The sequence below is a fragment of the Geotrypetes seraphini genome, chromosome 5 (genome assembly GCF_902459505.1).
Source record: "Geotrypetes seraphini chromosome 5, aGeoSer1.1, whole genome shotgun sequence".
NCBI lineage: Eukaryota > Metazoa > Chordata > Amphibia > Gymnophiona > Dermophiidae > Geotrypetes > Geotrypetes seraphini.
Genome location: NC_047088.1, coordinates 108,327,485 through 108,344,055, shown reverse-complemented (window position 1 = coordinate 108,344,055; position 16,571 = coordinate 108,327,485).

Sequence of the window (16,571 nt, the reverse complement as noted above, 5' to 3'; positions counted from 1 at the left end):
AATATCAACCAAATATAATACAGCATCACTTGAAAAATTTTCAATATCATACACCAAGAAGATTTAACCCCCACCCCCCTCCCAAATTCAAATACAACTAATATATACCACATAAAAATAATATCTTAAGACAATCATCTATATATTCTTAATGGAAAAACAAGAAATCCCCTCCCCCCCCAAATCCACATGTGTATTAAGATTGGGAAAAGTGTAATTTATTCATTACTATAATTTAATAAAGGTCCCCACACATCCTTAAATTTATTATAATAACCTTTGGTAGAGGGAATGATTTTATTTTTTAATTTAGTGATTGATTTACATCTGCTGTCTGTTCAGGAAGAAATGCATTTGTTTCTTTTCCTCTGGAGTTGTACTGCATGCAGAGTCTTGTATCCTAGGGGTTGTTTATATATATTAGTACTTTTAGTTTTGGGCTTGTATTTGCATAGGGGTTATCTGTTTTCTGGTAGGAATGAATGTTGAGAAGCATACAGTGTGCTTTGTGTAGTTTAATTTTGTGGTTAACCATTATGTGTTGTTAATATGATTATATTGTGTGTGTATATATGAAAAATGAATGGAAAAAATGGTGTTACAATTAGTACTATTATGGTGGCAGGGTCTTGGGTGGAGATGGGCAGGGTCTGGCCCATGACTTAGCCCAGTGTTCTTCAACTGCCACAAAATAATTATTTTATTTCCGCCGGTCCATAGCTGTCAAAAGGTTGAAGAATGTTTTCAAGTTTCAAGCTTAATAAAAATTTGTATACCATCTATCAGTCTTTTAAGAAGTTTGTACATAATAAAATAGGGTAACATACATTAAAACATACAGGACTTACTGGAACGATAGGATTAAGGTAATGAATTACTTTATAAAATAGGAAAGAGCCATATAGGGGAAATACAAAAGGAAGGGAGATCCATCTGATAACCAAAGCAAAAATGAAAATGTTTCATAAGGTAAGTGCATTAGAGGTTGAATGCATCTATAAAAAGAAACATTTTTAGTTTTCCTTTGAAATGATCTAGCATGAGTTCATCCCGTAGTTCGGGGGGGTAATGAGTTCCAAAGAGATGGGGCTGTGACAGAGAAGTTTGTTGTTCATGTATAATAATATGAAGAGATGGAACCGTTAAAAGATTTTGTGATTATGCAGTCGTGAAAAATCAAGCATTCCCATTAGATATCACATCATCTAGCGTACGTATACCTGCCTGCAACCAATGCTTCCAGATCTTAGACTCGCCAATTTGATATAATGTAAGTAAGAGGGGCCAAGAAGATATTGAATTGTAGGGGTGACAGGATAGAGCCTTGGGGGATTCCGTAATTAGAACTATGACCATCTGATTTTGAATTATTATAGTTTACTCTGAAGGTCCTATCTACAAAATAAGATTTAAACCATTCCAGTACCTGATCAGTGACTCCAATGGATTTGAGTTTTTGCAGTAATAGGATATGGTCAATTGTGTCAAAGGCAGTCGAGAGATCTAAGGAAATGAGTAGAGCAGATTTGTGGTGGTCTATGTGGTATAGTATTTTAGTTGTTAATCCTATGAGAGAGTTCAGTGGAATGGTATTGTCTAAAGCTGGTCTGATTAGGCTGTAGGGCAGGGGTCTCTAAAGTCCCTCCTTGAGGGCCGAATCCAGTCGGGTTTTCAGGATTTCCCCAATGAATATGCATTGAAAGCAGTGCATGCACATAGATCTAATGCTTATTCATTGGGGAAATCTTGAAAACCCGACTGGATTCGGGCTTCAAGAAGGGACTTTGGAGACCCCTGCTGTAGGGCATGTGTTTTTTTCTACAGAATCTGACAGTTGAATAAAGACCATTTTTTTCTACTATTTTCGCAAGAAATGGGATGTTTGCAATTGGCTGGTAGTTGGATGGTTCTGACATTTTTCCCTTATGATCTTTGGTACTCAGATATATTGTGGATTCATAAGAATTGCCGCTGCTGGGTCAGACCAGTGGTCCATCGTGCGCAGTAGTCCGCTCACGCGGCAGCCCCTAGGTCAAAGACCACTGCTCTAAATGAGTCAAGCCTTATCTGCACACTTTCCAGTTGAGCAGGAACTTGTCCAACTTTGTCTTGAATCCCTGGAGGGTGTTTTCCCCAATGACAAACTCCGGAAGAGCGTTCCAGTTTTCTACCACTCTCTGGGTGAAGAAGAACTTCCTTACGTTCGTACAGAATCTATCCCCTTTCAACTTTAGAGAGTGCCCTCTCGTTCTCCCTTCTTTGGAAAGGGTGAACAACCTGTCTTTATCTATTAAGTCTATTCCCTTCAGTATCTTGAATGTTTTGATCATGTCCCTTTCCAGGCTTTTGGCAACTGTCCTGCAGATAGGCTGTTAGAGATAAGTTTGTGGATGTGTTCTCCAAAGATCGAGAAATGTCTTTTTAGAAGTAAAGGTGGAAATATGTCAGAACTATTACCTTTTATATTTAGAAATTGAATGACATGATGAATATCCACTAGCTTCGAGAGAGAGAAATTTGAACATTTTGAGGTAGGTACCTTAGTTATGTTGTGTGAGATAACATAACTTTATAACTAACATAACTTTATTTTTGTATACCGCCATACCCAGGGAGTTCTAGGCGGTTCACATCAATTAATCAAAGTTCCAAACGGTACAATATCGGTTGATCAAAGTTATGGGCGACAAAGTAATAGATGTTGTAAGGAGGGAGAGGGGGAGAGGGAAGGGTAGTACCAATGGGGGGAGGGGGTGGAGGTTTTGGTTCTTTGTGGAGGGGCATTAAGGGTCCTGGCCTTGGAAGAGGTAAGTTTTGAGTAATTTTCTGAAGCCGAGGTAGGTGGGGGCCTCAAGGATCATTTGGGCTAGCCATGGGTTTAGTTTGGCGGCCTGGTAGGCAAAGGTTTTGTCAAGGAATTTATTGGAGTGACAGAGTTTTAGGGATGTGAAGGTGAACAGCTGAATTCTGCAGGAGTTTTTGTTGCTGGGGTTCAGGAGGAAGTGTGGGTTGAGGTAGCTTGGGGATAGACCGGATACTGTTTTGTAACAAAAGCAGGCGAATTTGAATAGGACTCTGGATTCTAATAGGAGCCAATGAAGCTTGCGGTAGAAAGGGGTGACATGTTCCCATTTTTTCTGGCAAAATATGAGGCGGACCGCGGTGTTCTGGATCATTCTAAGTCTTCTGATGGTTTTCTTCGTGGAGCTCAGGTAAATGATATTACAGTAGTCCAGTATGCTAAGAATAGAGGATTGTACTAGCAGGCAGAATGACGTGTCGTCAAAGTATTTTTTTATAGTGCGTAGTTTCCAGAGTACCAAGATACTTTTCCTGACTGAATTATCAGTGTGTTTTTCCAGGGATAGATGTTTGTCCAGTGTGACTCCCAGCATTTTTAAGGTTTGTTCGAGGGGGAAAGTCGATCCTTTTACTAGAATTGTGGTGTCTTTGATTTTGTCTTTGGGGGTAGCTAGGAAGAATTTTGTTTTGTCAGGGTTTAGTTTTAGTCTATAGGATAACATCCAGAGTTCTATTTGATTGAGTGTGCTTGAAAGGGTGGTGAGGAGCTCTGGTGTGATACTGGTTAGCGGGATGACTATTGTAATGTCATCTGCGTAAATGAAGAATTTGAGCTTGAGGCTTTGCAGAAGGTTTCCCAGGGAGGCCAGGTAGATGTTAAATAGGGTGGGAGACAGGGGGGAGCCCTGTGGCACACCACAAGAGTTATACCATCTATATGAGAAAGAGTCGTTCTTGAATACCCTGTATGATGTGTTTTGAAGAAACCCTTGGAACCAATTGAGGACCAGGCCTGAGATGCTGATACATGCTAGGCAGTCTAGGAGAATGTTGTGGTTGACTAGGTCAGGTCGAGTTGCAAGATCAAGGCACTTGAGCCTTGGCTAAAGAGTGTGTGTAGGTGATCTAGTAGAGAGGCTATAATGGTTTCGGTACTGTGGTCAGCGCGGAAGCCTGATTGATTGTCATTTAAGATGTTGAATTTTTCCAGGTATATGGTGAGTTCAGCGTTTACCACCCCTTCAGCTATTTTGGTGAATAGCGGGATGCTTGCGATCGGTCTGTAATTGGAAGGGGTATTGGGAGGTTCTTTCGTGTTTTTTATGATTGGAGTAATCGAAATGTGGCCCTGTTCTGCTGGGAAACTGCCTGTGGATAGTAGGAGGTTTACCCATGCTAACATATTGACTTTGAAGTGGATCGGCGCAGTTTTCATAATGTTTGGGGAGCAGGTATCCAGTCTGCAGAAGGAGTTGGTATATTTGTTGAAGGTGAGCCAGTTGATAGTTGTGAATTGGTTCCAGCTAAGGTCTGTTCTGGACCCTAGGTCTGGTTTAGACCTGTCGGTGTCTGGGAGAGTTGGGAAGTCCCCATGGGGGTTGGGTGGGGCAGTTATTGATGATCTTAATGTCTGAATCTTGGAGTTGAAGAAGTCTGCTAGGGTGTTAGCGGTTAATGTGGGTTCTTCATCGCGGTTAACAGAGAGTGTCTCAAGGTTGTAAAGGTCATTTGCCAGTTTAAAGAGGTTACTGCTGTTGATTGTAACATTTCCGATTTTGTGGGAATAGAAATTTTTTCGTTTTTCCTTGGTAAGGTTTTTGTAGTTTTTTAGTTTGAGCTCCATGCTACTCTATGCTCCTGGGTTCCAGATTTAATCCATAGTCTTTCTGATTTTCTAAGGTCCCTCTTTACCAGTAGTAGCTCTGAATCAAACCATCCCTCCTGATTTGGAGATCTAATTCTACGGGTTTTTCTGGGGGCTATTTCATTTAGAATGTTTGTGCTGTCTTTGATCCAGGAAGTCATGATTTGATCCGTTTCTTCATTTTGTTTTGTGATATTTTCAAAGTGGGACCAGAATTCGACAGGGTCGATCTTACCTCTGGTGGTGTGAGTTTTGGTGTTTCTTGTTTTGCTGTTTTTGGCAGTTTTGCTTTGACAGTGAATGGAGAAGCTACATAGTTTGTGGTCAGACCATAAGGAGTCTGTCCAGTTATCTTGTTTCCAGTGGAATTTGGGGTTGTTTGGTTCTTTGGTGGAGAATGTCACCAGATCTAATTGATGACCTCTTTGGTGAGTTTTGATGGGCGGGGGTTTGAAGTAGCTTATTTGAGAGATTAGTAGCCAAAAGTCTGATATCTCTGGCTGATCTGTTTGCTCTAGGTGAATGTTGATATCCCCGCATAATAGGTTGTATGGACTTGCTAAAGAGTTAGCTAGTAAACATTCTGCAAAGTCCTCCTTGGCTAGGGTCCATTTTTTTGGTGGGATATAAAACAACATGACTGTTAGGGAGGAGGCAAAGGACTTTGAGGTTAGTGAGATGGCTAATATTTCTGAGTTGGGAGAGGATTTGGTGTTAAGTGTGGTGCAATTTAAGTATAGATTATTGCTAGTCCTCCTCCCCTTCCCCAGGTTCTGGCTAGGGATAGAATCTTGAAGCCTGGAGGGAGACAGTCTTTGATATAATATCTTTGTCTGATAGGAGCCAGGTTTCCATGAGTAGAACAAAGTCAGGATTGGTTTCAATTAACCAGTCTTTAATCAGAATGGATTTGTTTCTCATTGATCTTATGTTGATGTAAAATCCTTTAAGGTTCAGGTAGTTGGTGTGGTCTGTTGGGGAGTAATGGGAGTAGACTAGTTTTTTCAGTGATCTTTGTTTTTTCATGCGAGGCTTGGTTGATCTGTGAGGAGGGGGAGGGTTTGGGGGTGGACCTGTATCAGGGGGTAGGTCTGTATCTGGGTAGTCGTATGGAGTGTGGGGTGTGGAGATCTGGAATTTGGATTTTACCGTGCGGTGTCAGTAGTGAACTGGGATAGGAGCAGAGTATAGTGGGTTGGCTGTGCAGATCTTTATGGTGAGAAGATAAAGTAGGAGCAGTGAAGCGCATCGGTGAGAGTTTAGCCGGGCCATAGTAGCGCGCTTGTGGGGGGGAAGTGTTTGTTGTTTGGAGGTTAGCGAGAGGGGTGTTGCGGGGGGAGTAGAGGGTGGTGTGAAAGTGAATGCAGAGGGCGAGGATTCAGTATTTCTCTTGGGAGAATAGTTTTTTATCCTGATTGTATAGGCTTAACAGGTAAAGTAATATTTGTCTGGGTAATCCGGTTGTGGTGCCTGTCTGGTTGGGTAAAGTTTGTCTGGCTATATAGGCTGTGTGGGCTGTGGGTTGTCTGGTAGGCTATCAGCTTAAACAGTGTTGTAAGAGGTTACAGGTTGCTGTAATGTTGTGTGAGGCTACTGATTGATATGGAGTAACGGGGCTACAGGGTGCTACAAAGATGCAAGTTTCCAGTTGTTATGCAGTTGCAAGGCTACGTAATTGTAAGGCTAGGAATTATAGCATTGATTAGTAAGGCTACAATAATTAGCAATGATTTACAAGGCTGTCTGCTGCTACGGTGTATTACAGGTATCGAACTGCCTTGGCTACTTATGTGGTGCGGCAGTGTATTGCTAGATTACAACTATGGCGTTTACAGTATTTTGCGCAGCTCTACAGAGTTGTAATACTTATCAGGCTGCAGTGCTGGGTCTGGATCCGTAGCAAGGTGTCCGATCTGTAGCAGGTCTGTTCAGTTTATGCAGAACTTATCGGGTAGGTCTGCCTGGTTTAGATCCGTAGAACAGGGTGTCAGGACCAGACTGCGTGGTCTGGACCTGCCGTGGAAGTAGGTCGCTGCCTCCGTATTCAAGTATATGGGGTTTGGTTGAGTGGATCCTGACTCTGGGTCTGGCGTTTCAATGTAGGCACCTCACATAGGCACTTCGCAAAGGCGCGTGTCAGCATGCCGTAGGTGCAGGTAGTTTTAAAGATCGAGGTCTCCTGCAGGTTCGGGAGGGGAGCGGAGCAGGGCTCCCACGCTCCTCTCCGCTCGGAGAACCACGAGGGCTCAGCAGCCAGCAGACAACTGTGCTGGGGCAGAACGAAAAGGCCGGGCTCCGGTGGTGCAGGTAGTTTTAAGGATCGAGGTCTCCTGCAGGTTCGGGAGAGGGGCGGAGCAGGGCTCCCACGCTCCTCTCCGCTCGGAGAACCACGAGGGCTCGGCAGCCAGCAGACAACTGTGCTGGGGCCAAACAAAAAGGCCGGGCTCCAGTGGTGCAGGTAGTTTTAAGGATCGAGGTCTCCTGCAGGTTCGGGAGGGGGGGTGGAGCAGGGCTCCCACGCTCCTCTCTGCTCGGAGAACCATGAGGGCTCGGCAGCCAGCAGACAACTGTGCTGGGGCCGAACGAAAAGACCGGGCTCCGGTGGTGCAGATAGTTTTAAGGATCGAGGTCTCCTGCAGGTTCGGGAGGGGGGCGGAGCAGGGCTCCCATGCTCCTCTCTGCTCGGAGAAGCACGAGGGCTCAGCAGCCAGCAGACAACTGTGCTGGGGCCAAACGAAAAGGCCGGGCTCCAGTGGTGCAGATAGTTTTAAGGATCGAGGTCTCCTGCAGGTTCGGGAGGGGGGCGGAGCAGGGCTCCCATGCTCCTCTCTGCTCGGAGAAGCACAAGGGCTCGGCCGCCAGCAGACAACTGTGCTGGGGCCAAACGAAAAGGCCGGGCTCCGGTGGTGCAGATAGTTTTAAGGATCGAGTTCTCCTGCAGGTTCGGGAGGGGGGCAGAGCAGGGCTCCCACGCTCCTCTCCGCTCGGAGAACCACGAGGGCTCGGCAGCCAGCAGTTAGTTAATCCTGATGATGGTATCTGTTGATGGTATGTGTGCCCTGATTTCTCTGACTTTACTTATAAAATAGTCCGCAAGTACTTGTGTGGAAGGTTGGCTGCCTGTCGGTCTTATTTGTTTATTATAATTACCGTATTTTCGCGGATATAACGCGCGCGTTATACGCGATTTTACCTACCGCGCATACCCCTCGCGCGTTATATGCCTGAGCGCGGTATAGAAAAGTTTTTAAACATAGTTCCCACCCCGCCCGACGCCCGATTCACCCCCCCAGCAGGACCGCTCGCACCCCCACCCCGAACGACCGCTCGCACGCGCTCCCACCCGCACCCGCATCCACGATCGGAGCAAGAGGGAGCCCAAGCCCTCTTGCCCGGCCGACTCCCCGACGTCCGATACATCCCCCCCCCCCGGCAGGACCACTCGCACCCTCACCCCGAAGGACCACCGACTCCCCAACAATATCGGGCCAGGAGGGAGCCCAAACCCTCCTGGCCACGGCGACCCCCTAACCCCACCCCGCACTACATTACGGGCAGGAGGGATCCCAGGCCCTCCTGCCCTCGACGCAAACCCCCTCCCCCCAACGACTGCCCCCCCCCCCAAGAACCTCCGCCCGTCCCCCAGCCGACCCGTGACCCCCCTGGCCGACCCCCACGACACCCCCACCCGCCTTCCCCGTACTTTGTGTAGTTGGGCCAGAAGGGAGCCCAAACCCTCCTGGCCACGGCGACCCCCTAACCCCCCCCCGCACTACATTACGGGCAGGAGGGATCCCAGGCCCTCCTGCCCTCGACGCACACCCCCCTCCCTCCAACGACCGCCCCCCCCAAGAACCTCCGACCGCCGCCCCAGCCGACCCGCGACCCCCCTGGCCGACCCCCACGACCCCCCCACCCCCCTTCCCCGTACCTTTGGAAGTTGGCCGGACAGACGGGAGCCAAACCCGCCTGTCCGGCAGGCAGCCAACGAAAGAATGAGGCCGGATTGGCCCATCCGTCCTAAAGCTCCGCCTACTGGTGGGGCCTAAGGCGCGTGGGCCAATCAGAATAGGCCCTGGAGCCTTAGGTCCCACCTGGGGGCGCGGCCTGAGACACATGGTCGGGTTTGGCCCATGTGCCTCAGGCCACGCCCCCAGGTGGGACCTAAGGCTCCAGGGCCTATTCTGATTGGCCCACGTGCCTTAGGCCCCACCAGTAGGCGGAGCTTTAGGACGGATGGGCCAATCCGGCCTCATTCCTTCGTTGGCTGCCTGCCGGACAGGCGGGTTTGGCTCCCGTCTGTCCGGCCAACTTCCAAAGGTACGGGGAAGGGGGGGGGGGGGGTCGGCCAGGGGGGTCGCGGGTCGGCTGGGGCGGCGGTCGGAGGTTCTTGGGGGGGGGCGGTCGTTGGAGGGAGGGGGGTTTGCGTCGAGGGCAGGAGGGCCTGGGATCCCTCCTGCCCGTAATGTAGTGCGGGGTGGGGTTAGGGGGTCGCCGTGGCCAGGAGGGTTTGGGCTCCCTTCTGGCCCAACTACACAAAGTACGGGGAAGGCGGGTGGGGGTGTCGTGGGGGTCGGCCAGGGGGGTCGCGGGTCGGCTGGGGGACGGGCGGAGGTTCTTGGGGGGGGGGGCGGTCGTTGGGGGGAGGGGGTTTGCGTCGAGGGCAGGAGGGCCTGGGATCCCTCCTGCCCGTAATGTAGTGCGGGGTGGGGTTAGGGTGTCGCCGTGGCCAGGAGGGTTTGGGCTCCCTCCTGGCCCGATATTGTTGGGGAGTCGGCGGTCCTTCGGGGTGAGGGTGCGAGTGGTCCTGCCGGGGGGGGGGGATGTATCGGACGTCGGGGGGGGGCATCAGGCTTTCAGGATGGGGACAGACCTTCAAGGGGGGACAGGACTTCAAGGGGGGACAGTGCACGGAAAGTCAGGGGGGGTGAACGGAGAGTCGGGACAGCGCACGGAAAGTCAGGGCGGGCGAAAGGAGCGTCGGGCATCATGCGCGTTATATGCCTGAGCGCGGTATAGAAAAGTTTTGGTACATATCATCGTGATTTCTGCGCGCTATACCCCTGTGCGCGTTTTACACAGGTGCGCGTTATATCCGCGAAAATACGGTAGTTAGTGCTCTGACAATGGAAAATAGTGCTGATGAGTTCTTAGTTTTATTAATTCTTTCTGAGTAATATTTCTTTTTTTATTATGTATATAAACTTGTAACCTGTTCTGAACTCTTCTGGGAGGATGCAATATATACCCAAATAAATAAATATCAGTTCATTAGTTCCATTTTCTGGTAATTTCCAAGATAATTTAATCTATTTCTTTTTGTCCCCCTTTTTTTCATCTGATTGCACTTCTAGGATACCTAATAATCTTTTGATTCTTTGTACATAGTACAAAATTGTCATTTGGTACTGAACACTTAGAAACATAATGGCAGATAAAGGCCAGATGGCCCATCTAGTCTGCCCATCCGCAGTAACCATTATCCCTTTCTCTCTCCGAGAGATCCCACGTGCCTATCCCAGGCCCTTTTGAATTCAGACACAGTCTCTAATAAAAATGTAATTCTTGTGTTTTCTTCTTTACCACAATGTCTAGTTTTGTAGAATGGAGTTTTTTAATGGTTACTCTCTGTAAATGATCATTTCTCAACTATTTGCTTTCCTTAAGGATTTCAACATGAAAATGGAAGGATTTAGTTTTCGCTGGGAAGAGCTACGGAAAAAAGAGCTTGAAATGAAGGATTACCTGCTAAAATTTGAGCAGTTTATCAAGGTAAAATTAAAGGACCACTTGCTATCAACGCAAATAATAGCATGGAAAAACTAGTTTTTAGATGAAATTACATGCTGTAATGGACTTATTACTGTTCTAATATATTTTATTTTGTATACACACCTATTTTGAAATAAGATGTATTTTATGGACACACTTTTTAAAAAGTCAGTTTTGCTTGTCAAATGTCCATGCTGCTTTCATATCTTACACATATCAGTACATGGTTTACATGGGGTTTTAATGAAGGACAATCTTTCCACTGTCCTATGTTGTACTCATGCCTTAATTGCCCAAACAGTGCTTGTATAAAATTCTGATATTGAAAACCCTTTTCTTTTGAAAGTGCAAAGAAAGTGCTGTAAAACAGTGGTTCCCAATCCTGTCCTGGAGTACCACCAGCCAATCGGGTTTTTGAGATAGCCCTAATGAATAGCAAATGCATATGCATGAGAGAGATTTGAATATAATGGAGGCAACAGGCATGCAAATCTGCTCCATGCATATTTATTAGGGCTATCCTGAAAACTGACTGGCTGGTGGTCCTCCAGGACAGGGTTGGGAACCACTGCTCTAAAATGAATCTAAATGAAAAAAGATGTATTCAGAGTAGCATCATTAATATATATACAGGGCGTGCAAAATGATTCTTTACCCTTTGGTTGATACTGCTTCCCCATATCATGACAGGGTGCACATCGTCAGTCATGCGTGGTGAAAGTTGGAAGAAGACCTCCCAATTTACACTAGTCACTCAAGGATATTCTAAATCAAGGGTAGGTAACCTCAGTCCTCCAGGGTAGCAACCCAATAGGGTTTTCAGGATCGCCCCATAAATATATTTGAGATCTATCTGAATACAATGGAGGCAATGCATGCAAATAGATCTCATATATATTCACTGGGAAAATCCTGTTGCATCCCTTGAGGACAGAGATTGCTGACCCCTGCTCTAACTGAATCTTAGAATTTGAAATGCCTAACTACCAAGCATTCTATGAATCGTCCATTGCCATTTTAGATATGAAGAGGACGACGTTCCATCACAGAATGCTGGTGGAGAGGAATTAGAAGGCACAAAAAAGGGTACATGACTCAAGATGTTTCCTAACAGACTATAATTACCTGGTGCTGAGAGTAACCTTTTCATGTGTATCATCTGTCTGCCAGGAGAACAACCAGAAGCGACTAAGGGCTGTGAGGAAGGCAGCCAAGGAGAGAGAGCTGAAAAGATTGAAGGAACGGGAGTTACATCGACTGCAGGCAGAGTGTATGGAGCTGAAGCATGAGCGCCAGAAGCTTCAGCGCAGGGTGCAGAAATATTTTCTCTTTGACCGCTATCTACAGCAGGTGGTGGAAGCCTCAGACCAGGTGAAGCAGCATCAAAGGAAGGCTGTACACAAGGCTATGGATTATATGCATATTATTATCCTCCTTCCCTATACATATTACCTATAGATTAAAAGCACTAGATATGTTGATAACTATTTATGGAAACCATAAAACAATTACAATTTATGTTACAGTGGAAGGAGAAAGATATAAAAATTAAAAAATGTAAATTATTGCAATATGAAACTACGATAAAACTGACAGACAGCAATTTGGGGGGAAAATTCATTAGAAATTTCGAACATAAAAAAGAAACCCTGGAAGAACCTATATTCTATTGGGATACTATATGTAGGAAGGTTTATATGAACTGGCTCCTATATCTTTGAGGAAATGTTCAGGTAGAAAGGTGTTCAGTTGGTTTAATGAGGTATTGTCAGCAAAAATGAAGTGTGAATGCTTGAGAGGGTGTGGCATAAGGACCACACAGAGATAAATAAGAATATATGGAGGAAAGCAGTAAATGAATATAAAAACAAAGATTAGGCATACCAAATTAGAATACTTTACATGTCAGGTAGGATAGGATTCCTTGGATATTAAGAAACTTTATATGTTAGTGAATAAATTATCAAATCCTAGAGAATTGCTTTCAATTAAAGAAGTTGATTCAGAGGAGAAGCTTTCGCCCGCAGACACATGTGACTTCAGGCAGGTTCCGGCTGCTTGAACACTGTAAAGTAAAATGTGTCAGAAGGTAAGAGGGAGGGAGCTGCTCGGACCACGCGAGGGGTGATGAAGGGCGGTGGAAAGGAAAAGATGCTGAAGGGGGGTGGAGAGGAACATACACTGAAGGGAAATGGGGAACAGAGGAGTGGAGAGAAGACGCTGGAAGGGAAATGGGGAACCGAGTGGGGAAAAGGTACTGGAAGGGAAATGGGGAACTGAGAGTGGGGAGAAGACGCTGGAAGGGAAATGGGGAAAAGAGAGTGGGGCAAAGATGCTGGAAGGGAAGAACACAGAGATGCCAGACTATGGGGTGAGTGGAAGGAAGAAGATGGGTGCCAGACCAATGGGGGGGGGGGGTGGAGGGAAAGATGGATGGGAGAGGCACAGTAACAGAGCAAATGAAAGATGCAGAGAGAAGGCAGACAGTGGATGGAAGAGACTGAATGAGAAGATGAGGAAAGCAGAAACCAGACAACAAAGGTAGAAAAAAAAAATTATATTTCTTTTCTTTTTTTGCTCTAGGATAAAGTAGTATATTAGTTGTGTTGATAAAAATTTATAAACAAAGCCCTGTAGCTGAACATCTCTTTCTCTAGTTCAGCTGCCAGAACTTTGATTTATAAGGAAGGAATAAGCTAAATATTGCAGTACTGAGGCTTATATGGATGCTGCGGGCACAGTGGTTGTGGGGACGGGGCGGGGCAGGGACAAATTTTTCCCTTTGTCATTCTCTAAGAGAAACACAGAGATAATATTGGATGAGGAAGGGAAGAGAGAGTGAGGGAATTCTGCATTAGAAAGAAAAAGAGAGAGAGATAGGGCATTGCGTGATTTTATGAACTTACCCCCTATATATTTCTGCTACCAAGGACAGTCTTAATCTTCATAACAAATTAGAATCCTTTGATAACATGTTTTATCGTAATAATTTTAGCTTCAATTTCCTATTTATTTTTCAGCATCTACTGCAAAAAAAAAAAAAAGAATACTTCAAGAAGTGGAGGAGTAGCCAAATAGTTAGTGCAGATGGCCTGAAAACCAGGGGAACAAGGTTCAGTTCCCAAGGGTAGCTCCTTGTGACTCTGGGCAAGTCACAGTATAAAATAAGTGCCTGTATATACTCATATTTAAACTGCTTTGATTGTAACCACAGAAAGGCAATATCTCAAATACCTTTCCCTTATTAACTCGGATTATATTTCCTTTCTTAATTTTTTCTGTGTTCCTAAATCTTTTTCTGAAGTAGGAAAGTTTGATGGGGAGCCAGAGAGGTCCAGTCCTCATGAGAGTATTGATCGGACCACCTTCTTGGAAAACTCCTAGGAAGTTATTCTCAAATGTACTGTGGTGGCCACTTTTTCCTCAGAGAAAGATTAAAGACTTATGTTAAGATTCAGGAAATTTTGTTTTGTGGCCATTTTGTATCCGTGTTTCTGGATGTTTCATGCTTTACATAGGAATGAAGCAAGCAGTTCTTTGCACTGAGGACCTATATTGGGGGATCCACAAAACTTACCGATTGTGTCCCGATCGTTGCTAAACCAGTTTGACCAGTTTAGAGATCGATTGGATCCGATTTCCCCGATGCACAAAATTGCCCACCGTATGTTTTCTGATCCAATCCAACCCATGCAAATTAGTAAAACCCCAAGCAAAATAGTCAAGTGATTGATGCACTATCGCTTGGTTATTTAGAATCGGGTTTTATTGATCTTTAGACCCGATTGCTCTAGACCTGTCAGTAACTGTGATCGATCAGGATGCCTCCTCCGAAGACCAGCTGCCCTGAGCCGAGCAGCCGAGACACTGAGCTCCCCCAACTGAGGAGACTGGCATCTGCGATAAGCACTGTCTACTGAGGCTGATCCAGACTCACTCCCTGTACCTGCGGAGGCTGCAATGAACTAACCCATGAAGAGGAACAAGAGAATCTAGATCGTGTATCTTAGGCGACCACCGCCGGAGAAGAGCATACTGAAGTAGATGCATGGAGCCCGAGCCCACCTGACCACATTCAGGTAGGCCGCAGTCGACCCCAAGACCTGCAGAAAATCCTGCACTCAAAGACACCGACAAAAAGCGAATCTGGGAGGAAAGGGATATCAAGGAGACAAGATGACGGTGTAATCAGACGTTCAGAAGGAAGCTCCATTTTGAGAAGCAACATCACTTGTTTTAGCAATGGTGAAGAGGAAGGGCAAGTTGCATACTTACCCAGCTGAGGCGGCTGCCTCTCCAACTTTGGGTCAACATATGCTACAGGAATTCCTTCTGCCAAAGGAACAGAAGTTTTGGGAGCAAGAGCAGACAGTGGAGGAACAATCTGCTCGTGGCTTTGACACCACGCTAAGCCCTGAATAATGCGAGACTCCCAATCAGCCTGGTGGTGGAGCACAGTTGCAGTTGGGGAGTGAAGTCTCTAGCTCTGAAGTGGTCGAAGGGACTTCCTCTAATGCTGGGATGCTGACTGCCCTCTCACTCGGATTAATGGGACACCCAGCGGCGGTGGTATGTTTGGGAGCAGAAGGTGGAAGCCTAGTGGAGAATTTTCTCTCTGGAGCAGGCCCTGGAAGTCCTGAAGACCTACCAACTGCTGGAATGAGAACTATCCAGAGGCTGAAGAAAAGACCTGAGAAAATTACTCTAAAGGTTGTGTGGGACGCTGTAAGTTTACTGGAAGTTGAATTGACTGCTTGGTTAGATTATGTTTTACAGATTCCAGAGCTGATTAAAGATCAGGTAAAGCAATCGCAGGACTCAGTCTCTAGTATTGAGGCTCGAGTTCAACATTTAAAAGGAACATCTGAGAAAATGCAATGCATCCAATCAGCTTTAAAGATAATTTGAATATCCATCAAAAATTGGAGAGATTAGAAAATCATGAGCATAGCTTTTCCATAATCTCCAATGTTATCACCTATTGAAATGTTTAAGAAATATTTGAAAACGACGCTACAAATATCATCCGATTCAATTCCTCGAATTACTAAAGCTTACGATGTGAACTCTAGTAGTCCGCTGGTTAATCCAGTTCAAGAACAGAAATCAGAAGCCAATTTCAATCTTACTGGCTTTTTGGAGGATTCCAGATTAGTAGTGACTAAAGCTATCCTAATTGCATTCTTTGCTCTGGAATTTGATAGGAATTGGATACTTAGTTTGTATTTTCGCTTTAAGAATGTAAAGTTCCTGGGTCAATCAGTGATGATTTTTCCTGACCTTTGTAGGGCCATGCAACTGAAAAGAAAGGCCTTCTTGGCATTCAAATCTCAAGTGCTGGAGCTCAAAGGGGTGTTTTTTCTACATTTTCCATGTAAGTATATTGTTAAAATGAATGATAGAACATGTTTTTTTTGGACTAGGAACCTTTAAAGAATTTTTTAGAGGCAAAACCTCCGGTTCCTATAGCTATATCCACCCCCTCTGATTGAGATATTAATCTCGCAATAGAAAAATGATTCCTGTCTGATTCCGATAAGAAAAATTTCTCTGTGAAATTGTATTGTTTTCTTTCCTACAAGATTTATGTGATCTTGTCTTCTCCCCAACTGCTTCTTTTTTCTTTAAATCGAGGTAAATATAGAGTTACATTTTTGTTTATTGAATTGCCTTAATTAATCAATTTCTACTGGAATCTTTCAAGTGTAATCTATTTTCTTTATCAAGTGTAAACTTATAATATTTGAAAATTGCATTAAAAAAAAGTAAACCTGCAACTGGAACTTGCACAATCGAGCCTCTGGAAGGAAGACTCTCCCCAAGCTGGTACTCCAGGCACTGAGACTGGGTCAACCAGCTCTTGGATAAGTTGACTACCCACCCCAGTGACTACAGGAACTCCACAACCCGAGTCATAACCCGAGAGCTCTTCTGAAAGGACTTTGCTTGAATCAACCAGTCATCCAGATAGGGATGAACTAGGATGCCCTCCTTGCTTAAGGCTGCCGCTGTCGCAACAACCACCGTAATCTTGGTGAAATCCATGGAGCCATGACCAGACCAAACGGAAGCGCACAAAACTGACAGTGCTTTCCCAAAATCGCAAAGTGAAGCAAACGCTTTTGGGAGGCCC